Genomic DNA, 6,879 nt, shown 5'->3' on the forward strand with positions numbered 1-6,879 from the left:
GTTAGGACATCAGCATCTTTTGGGGTGATGTAATCCAACCCACAACAAAAGACTGTTCTTTGGCAATAGCATATTTGAAATTTCTTTAGTGGTGGTTGCATACATACACTTGAAGTGTATCAATGCTTTGGTATAAAATTATATGCATGTCCATAGTTGTATGAATAGTTGTTTTAGAGTAGGGCTGATTTTGCACTTTTATTCTTAAGAAAATTATAGGATGAATGAACTGGGTAATTGTTGGGAATAGTTTTTAATAAATTAAATATGATTGACTATGAAAATGTGTGGTGTAGTTATGATCATTGTAGCTGGTGGTATGAGGAAGTTGGGATTTCTATAGGCATTTGGGGCAAAAAGATGTTGCAGAGGAAGTTGGAATATGGTTAATGCCCTGATGTAGGGGTAATTATTGTGCACATTGGGCTGTGGTGGTGAGGGGAGGCTTTATGGCCAATTATGTTGTCAAGGACTCCTGGTTCAGGCCCTTTAAAAGAGTTAAAGCCAGTTTTAACTATTAAACTTCAAGACATTTCTGTAGGATTTATTTTTAATTCTATTCTGTAGATATGTGGAAAATAATCAACAACAAAAATACATGACCCATAGCTCTCCTCCTCAGAGCTGGTCATTATTGCTACAGTATTTTGGTGTCTCAGTATAATGCCTGTCAAGTTTCTGCCATTTTCCATTGGGTTTATATCACATAAACAGTTTTCTATAATAAATTAAGACCTTTAATATTCTCCAAATGTGTATTGAAATTTGATACTCACTGAATGGCAGACCTGATGGTTATTGGTGAATAGTTGGGTCGCCCTATTTCTGTACAGCAGTAGGCTAGCTTTCTCTCATGTGAGCAAATCCTGTGCCTTGGCTCTTGTCTCTCCACCCACACTGTGGTGCTGCAGCCAAGATCCTTTGAATGACCATGTTATTCTCCTGGCTTAACTCCTTTAGGAAGGATGGAAGTCCAACTTTTGTCGAATCAGGAGCCTCTGCAATCTTCTTACATTTTTCTTCTCATCTTCTACTTTCCCCAAAACTACTTTAGGTTCTCAGGATATTGTATACTTTTTCTCATCTCCATAGTTTTTCATTTCTTTCTAAGAATTCTCTTTCCCTTCTTGTCCCTCTATCTCGGAGTTACTTATGCTGCCCCTCACTCCTGGTACTGATAATTGAGTCCAGGCTTTCACAGCTAGCTACATTCCCAACCCTTCTTTTACTTTTTATGTTGACACAGGGTCTTGCTAAGTTGCCAAGGCTGGGTTCAAACTGGCAAACTTTCTACCTCAGCTTTCCGGAGAGCTGGGATTACAGGCATGTACCAATGCCAGATTTATTCCTCAGTACTTATCCAAAATGACATTTCCTCTTGGTAGGCTTTATTCTCAGCTGTACTTTTTTTCTTTTTAGTATACATAGCACTTTTTTTTTTGTATTTAGGACAGGGTGTACAGGGTGGACAGGGTCTCACTGAGTAGATTGGACTCATAGTGATCCTCCTGTGTACAGCCTCCCAAGTGCTGGGATTACAGCTATGCACCACCATGCCCAGTCTCAATTGCTGTCTCAGCGTGTCCCAGGGGTGAGGCTGGCACAGCAGGCCTGGGAATTGAACTCCTGGCCCCTGAGTCTGCCCAAGCAGGTGCTTTAATCCGTTGAGGTATTTGGCTGGCCCTATACATAGCACTTTCTATAACACTTGTTATAGAACTGATTGCAGGTTATCATAGTGGCCAATTTCCATGTTTTTCTTTCTTATTAGATTGCCATTTAAGTGTGTTGCTAGGCATGTTAGACATGGGAAATCAAAATGGAGAGGAATTGTAGGAATTTGTAGCTTAGTGGAGGTCACATAGATTTTATAAGTGGGTGGACAAGGGTGGTAAGGGATTCATATGACAAGAAGTTATTATGTGAATATACCTGAATGACTCATTAGAGTGGAATCATGACTGGCAGTGTTTATACAGTATTTCAGAATTAACTAAATGTGTTTGTTTACAGCTGGCAGTAGACTCCAATCACAGCTTGTAGCAGATGTTCTCAATATCTCTGTTGAAATTTCCTGATCTCTACCTGCAAGAGGAGCTGTAGAGCTTCATCCTGGTGGTACCTATTGTCCTTGGTATGAGGCTGTACTTTCTCACCAATCGGCGGCTAGGTTAGAATTTAGCTGTTTGTTTCATAAATAACTGTAGAGAACCGAAGGAAAAATGTTTCAGTGACATCTGTACTGTGACTTATTTGAACTTGTGTATTATACCTTACTATTTTTATATTTCTTTGTGGAAACTTCCAATAAGTCCTTGCTTATGATAAGCATTTAGCATTGTGATCATGTTTGAATTTTATCTACTCATCCACTGATTCTGATTTTTAACAGGTTTAGTCTAATTTCTTACTTGCTTAAATAATAAAGAAGCTCCCAAAATTATTTTTACTAACAATGTATTCCAGTATTATTTAATTGGCTCTTCAACTCCCATGAAAGAGATTCAACTAGAAATGAATAAAATTCCATATCAACAGGCAGGAGAAATATCACAAAATCTCTACATTAACAGGAACGTACACTGTAGCAAGTAACTGAAGTATTTTTTCTTCATATAAAGTGGGAGTATTTTTCAGAATTCTGAGAAATGTCAAAGTAATTGTGGCTGCAGCCTTACTGCATTTAATGCTATTGAGAATATTGCTAACATTAACAAAAATATTCTGTAATTTCCTCCGTTATTGCTGCTGGTGACGAGGGATACAAGCTTGGCAAGCTTTCACGATGCGCGCATTGTCGCTGTGCACTTCTGATCTCACATGTCACAAGCAATCTTTATTTCTGTTAAGACAGCTGAGAACATTTTTAGTTAGGGGTAGAGGTCAGGCTCTGATTACTTGTGTATCAGTGATGCAGGGAATACAGTGAATGCATAGGAGTGAAAACACATAGAACTTCTTGTATAAGTATTATACGGTATTTGCATGTTTTTTGAGTTTTTTTTATATTCGTTTAAAAAATTTTATCAGCATGCAACAGTTTGTACCCAAAGACAGCTTTTTATTTCTGCACTGATTTTATTTTGTGATTTTCTGTGACACTGGTACCACTCACCTCGCAGATGTAAGCTATTGTTCATCAGGGAGGAGGCTTCAGGGAGAGAACTGGCTGGACCAGCTCGTCTGTCTTCGCTGTGGAGAAAAAATTTGAAATTCATCTTTGTTGGTGGTAAGTCAGTGTCATCTTCATATGTGATGGATCATATTATTGTTGTATGTTTGTAGTGTGTGAAACAACAGTTTGGTTTAAATTTTGCTTTATCAGAGATTACCGGGATATTGACCGAGAATGCTTCCCTGCTGGAGTCTAAAGGATAGCACAGAAATCAGCCTAACAAAGAAGTAAAATGGAAGGGATGACTTGTCATTTCTGACTATACTTAAAAGCAGAGTTTTTTTTTGTTTGTTTCTTGAGATGAAGTCTCACTATGTTGCCCAGATTGGCCTCAAACTCTTGGGCTCCAGCAATCCTCCTGCCTTTAGCCTCCCGAGTAACTGGAGCTAGCACTGCATGTCACCAACCAAGCTAAAAGCTGGCTCCATTTAACACATACTGACTGATAGTTTGTGATGCTTATTTGAATGAATATTAAGTAACAAAGACTCACAAGTGGATTATATAAGTTGTACACTTATTTTAAAATATATTATTGATTTCAGGAATTTCAGTATAAGCACAATATCATGTGCAGATTGTCACCCATTCTCTCTCTCTCTCTCTCTTTTTTTTATGCGGAACCAGGGATTGAACTCAGGCCCTTGCGCTTGCCAGGGAAGTGCTTATTCCACTGAGCCATCTCCCCAGTCCCTTGTCACCCATTCTCAAGTAAAATTATTTGGAAATTCATCTAACATCCCCTGGCAGTGCTTGTCACAGTCTGCTGTTGCAGAAATACAGTGGATGATTCTGTATATTTAATATGATTTCAAGAATCAGTAGTGTATTTACATAGCAATTTGTAGTTCAGATGAATATAATTTAATGCATATTTAATAGCCATAGCTTTATTTTGCTGAATTAATACATTTGTGATTTGATCCAGTCTTTCTTAACTAATATAAAGTATGTGCGTATATATGTATATGTGCATATGAACTTCTCTGAATATAGATGAGTAACTTGATATGAATGCTGATGTTTTCATCCTCTTGATTTCAGTTACTTTCACTTGACTCCTCATAATCATCAGGTTATGGAGTAAATTTTCTTCTGTAGTCTTGCTTTACTAGTGTTCTGTCTTTTTTTTTTTTTTACCCCAAATAGCAAATCTTTTTTTTCCCTCATAATTTTATTGAGAACCAAATAGCAATGAGACAGTTTCAACAAATAGCAAATCTTATTGTGTATGATTGAGGTTTACACCATGGTATTGTGGGATTCATATGATAGTAAAATGGTTACTATAGTGATATATATATATCTTTTGTCTTACAAGAACAGCTAAAATTTACTTCTGAAATCTGAAATGCAGTATGCTTTTCCTAACTGTCCTTGCCCTGTTTTCCGTCAAGTCTCCACATTTGTTCATCTTGCGTGTCTGCTACATCGCCTCTTGTGACATCTTTCCATCCCTCTTCCCAACACCCATTGCCATAGTCCTATTCTCTGACTAGAGTCCCCACATTATCTGAGCTCATGCACTATTTTTCTTTTGTGTCTGCATCCTGGATATTGTGAATAAGAATGTAATGTAATGTATGTGGGATTGTAGACATTGTTATGAGGTGGTGGTTTCACTGACTCTGGGTATCTACCCAAAAGGAAGTTTCTTGAATTGTACATATCTCATTTAATTTTTTTTCTTTAGCTCCTTTTAATTTCTTTAGAGATTTCCACACCGTTTTCCATAAAAATCATTCATTTCAAAAACAGTTATTAACTTTTAGTTTTTTTCCTCTGTGGTATAAATAAATCCTGATGTCAATGATTGGTAGAACTAGGCCGGCCAGATAGCTCAGTGGACTGATGCACTTAGGCACAGCGCAGCGACAGGGTGTGCACGGGATCCCTGGTGTGCTTTGCCGGCCCTGCCCCCAGGGTGACCTGAGGTGGTGATTGAGACTGAGCGTGATGGCCTGTGCTTGTAATCCCAGCACTTGGGAGGTGGAAAACAGGAGACTCACCCCGAGTCTAATCTATGGAGTGAGACCCTGTACATCCTGTCCTAAATACATAAAAAGAAAAAAAAAAGATTGGTGGAAGTGGTGTTCACTGAAGTCCAGCCTGCTGTTAGATATGAAGATGTACATATAGACATTACATGATTAGAAACAGCCCAATCATCTATACTAAATGTTTCTGAAGAGGCCATGAAGTGAAAAAAAAGTAGTATGCAGAAAAGTTTTGGAAAAAAACTCTACTTGGAGAAATGTTTGTGACTGAACAATATCCTTTTTCATCACAAAAGGATTTCAAGATAACAATTACACACATACTTGCTCTAACACCAGTAAACCCAACTTCACAAAAAAAAAAAACTACTGTCACAAGAGATCAGATAGACACTGACAATTATAGTGGGAGACCTCAATACCCTACAGTTGCAATGTACACAAATCAGGTAGACAAAAAGAATCGATGAAAAAATGTCAGAGTTGAACCAAACTGTTGAACAAAGGGATTTGAAAAACTCTGAATTTTTATTGTTATATTCATTTAAGTTTGTAAATAATTTATTTACAATGTGAAATCTATTGTTAATCTCATGCGCTGTATTCATTTCAGAAATATTACTCTGAAAATCACTCTGTCTATATTTTTCACATTTCAGTATTTGCCTACAATTTTTAATATGATATATAATGATTGATTTTTAATAAAGTTAATGAAAGAAATCAAAATATAAATACAGAGCAAAACAAAAGGTAATGAATGGGAAATAGTGAGATTGTTCCTTTGCAGAAGGAAAAGAAAGCAAGAGAAGGAGGGAGAAGAGGGGGCAGAGAAGGGAAGGGAGTAAAAAAGAATTAAGATATATCACGTACAGGTACTGATAAATCAGGAGGACTCTAGTCATTCTGGACAGCAAATATGTACTAGAGTAAAAGGACCACAGTATTTCTAAGTAAGATAGGACTCTCCTTTCCAGTTTATAATTGTTAAGTATAACTTCATACATTTTTCAAAATATTGTTCCCTAGAAACATTATTTTTAGATGCTTTGACTGTATTAATATTTTCATCATTTTCCCAATGGCTCTACTCCAAACCTTGTCAGTGGTACCAGGCCTCTGATACTTCTTGAATATTATAATGCAAGTAAATCAGAAAATATTTAATGTATAAGTTTGAGTTTATAATACCTGGCATAATTTTACTATATTATGGTAATAAAATGTCATTATCCAGGAAGATTCGCTCAGTCTTACTGTAAGTACTTCATACATTTCATTCTTTGTTCACAGTTGTCACATCAAATAGGAATAATTCCCCAGTGTGGATGGACGAGGAAACTAAGACCCTAAGAGTTAATTACCTGAGGTCAGTAACTGACCTAGAATTCATACTGAACGACTAACCTCCAAACTCCTGCTTGCATATTCTGTGTTGAGCTGTGTGAAATTCCCCCCCTCCCACCCAAGTGATGGAGAGTGGTCCCAGGACCTTGTGGGTGCTAAGTGAGCGTGCTACCACTGCTTGCAAGTGTGCAGCCCACTTGCAGATTTTTGTCTGTGACTACAGGTTGGCCACTTAACTCTTGATGCCTAGTCTAGATAGTTCAAAAATGACTCTGTACTATGCAACTTTTGATTATTATACACCAACAGGTATCAAAGACAAAACAGTTGGTTTTTAAAATTGTGTGGGGCCGGGGCGAT

At 37.3% G+C, this 6,879-nt stretch overlaps 1 long non-coding RNA gene across 1 annotated transcript in view; it reads left to right on the plus strand.

Annotated features, from left to right (window-relative positions):
* LOC111814702 overlaps positions 1-6,879 on the plus strand; it is a 63,393-nt gene that overhangs the window by 22,239 nt on the left and 34,275 nt on the right. Inside the window, exons 2-3 of the long non-coding RNA XR_002819620.1 lie at positions 2,014-2,134; positions 3,123-3,229. This is a non-coding gene — a long non-coding RNA (uncharacterized LOC111814702). The remainder of the gene's footprint in view (positions 1-2,013; positions 2,135-3,122; positions 3,230-6,879) is intronic.

The sequence above is a fragment of the Octodon degus genome, unplaced genomic scaffold, assembly GCF_000260255.1.
Source record: "Octodon degus isolate 3935 unplaced genomic scaffold, OctDeg1.0 scaffold00009, whole genome shotgun sequence".
Lineage (NCBI taxonomy): Eukaryota > Metazoa > Chordata > Mammalia > Rodentia > Octodontidae > Octodon > Octodon degus.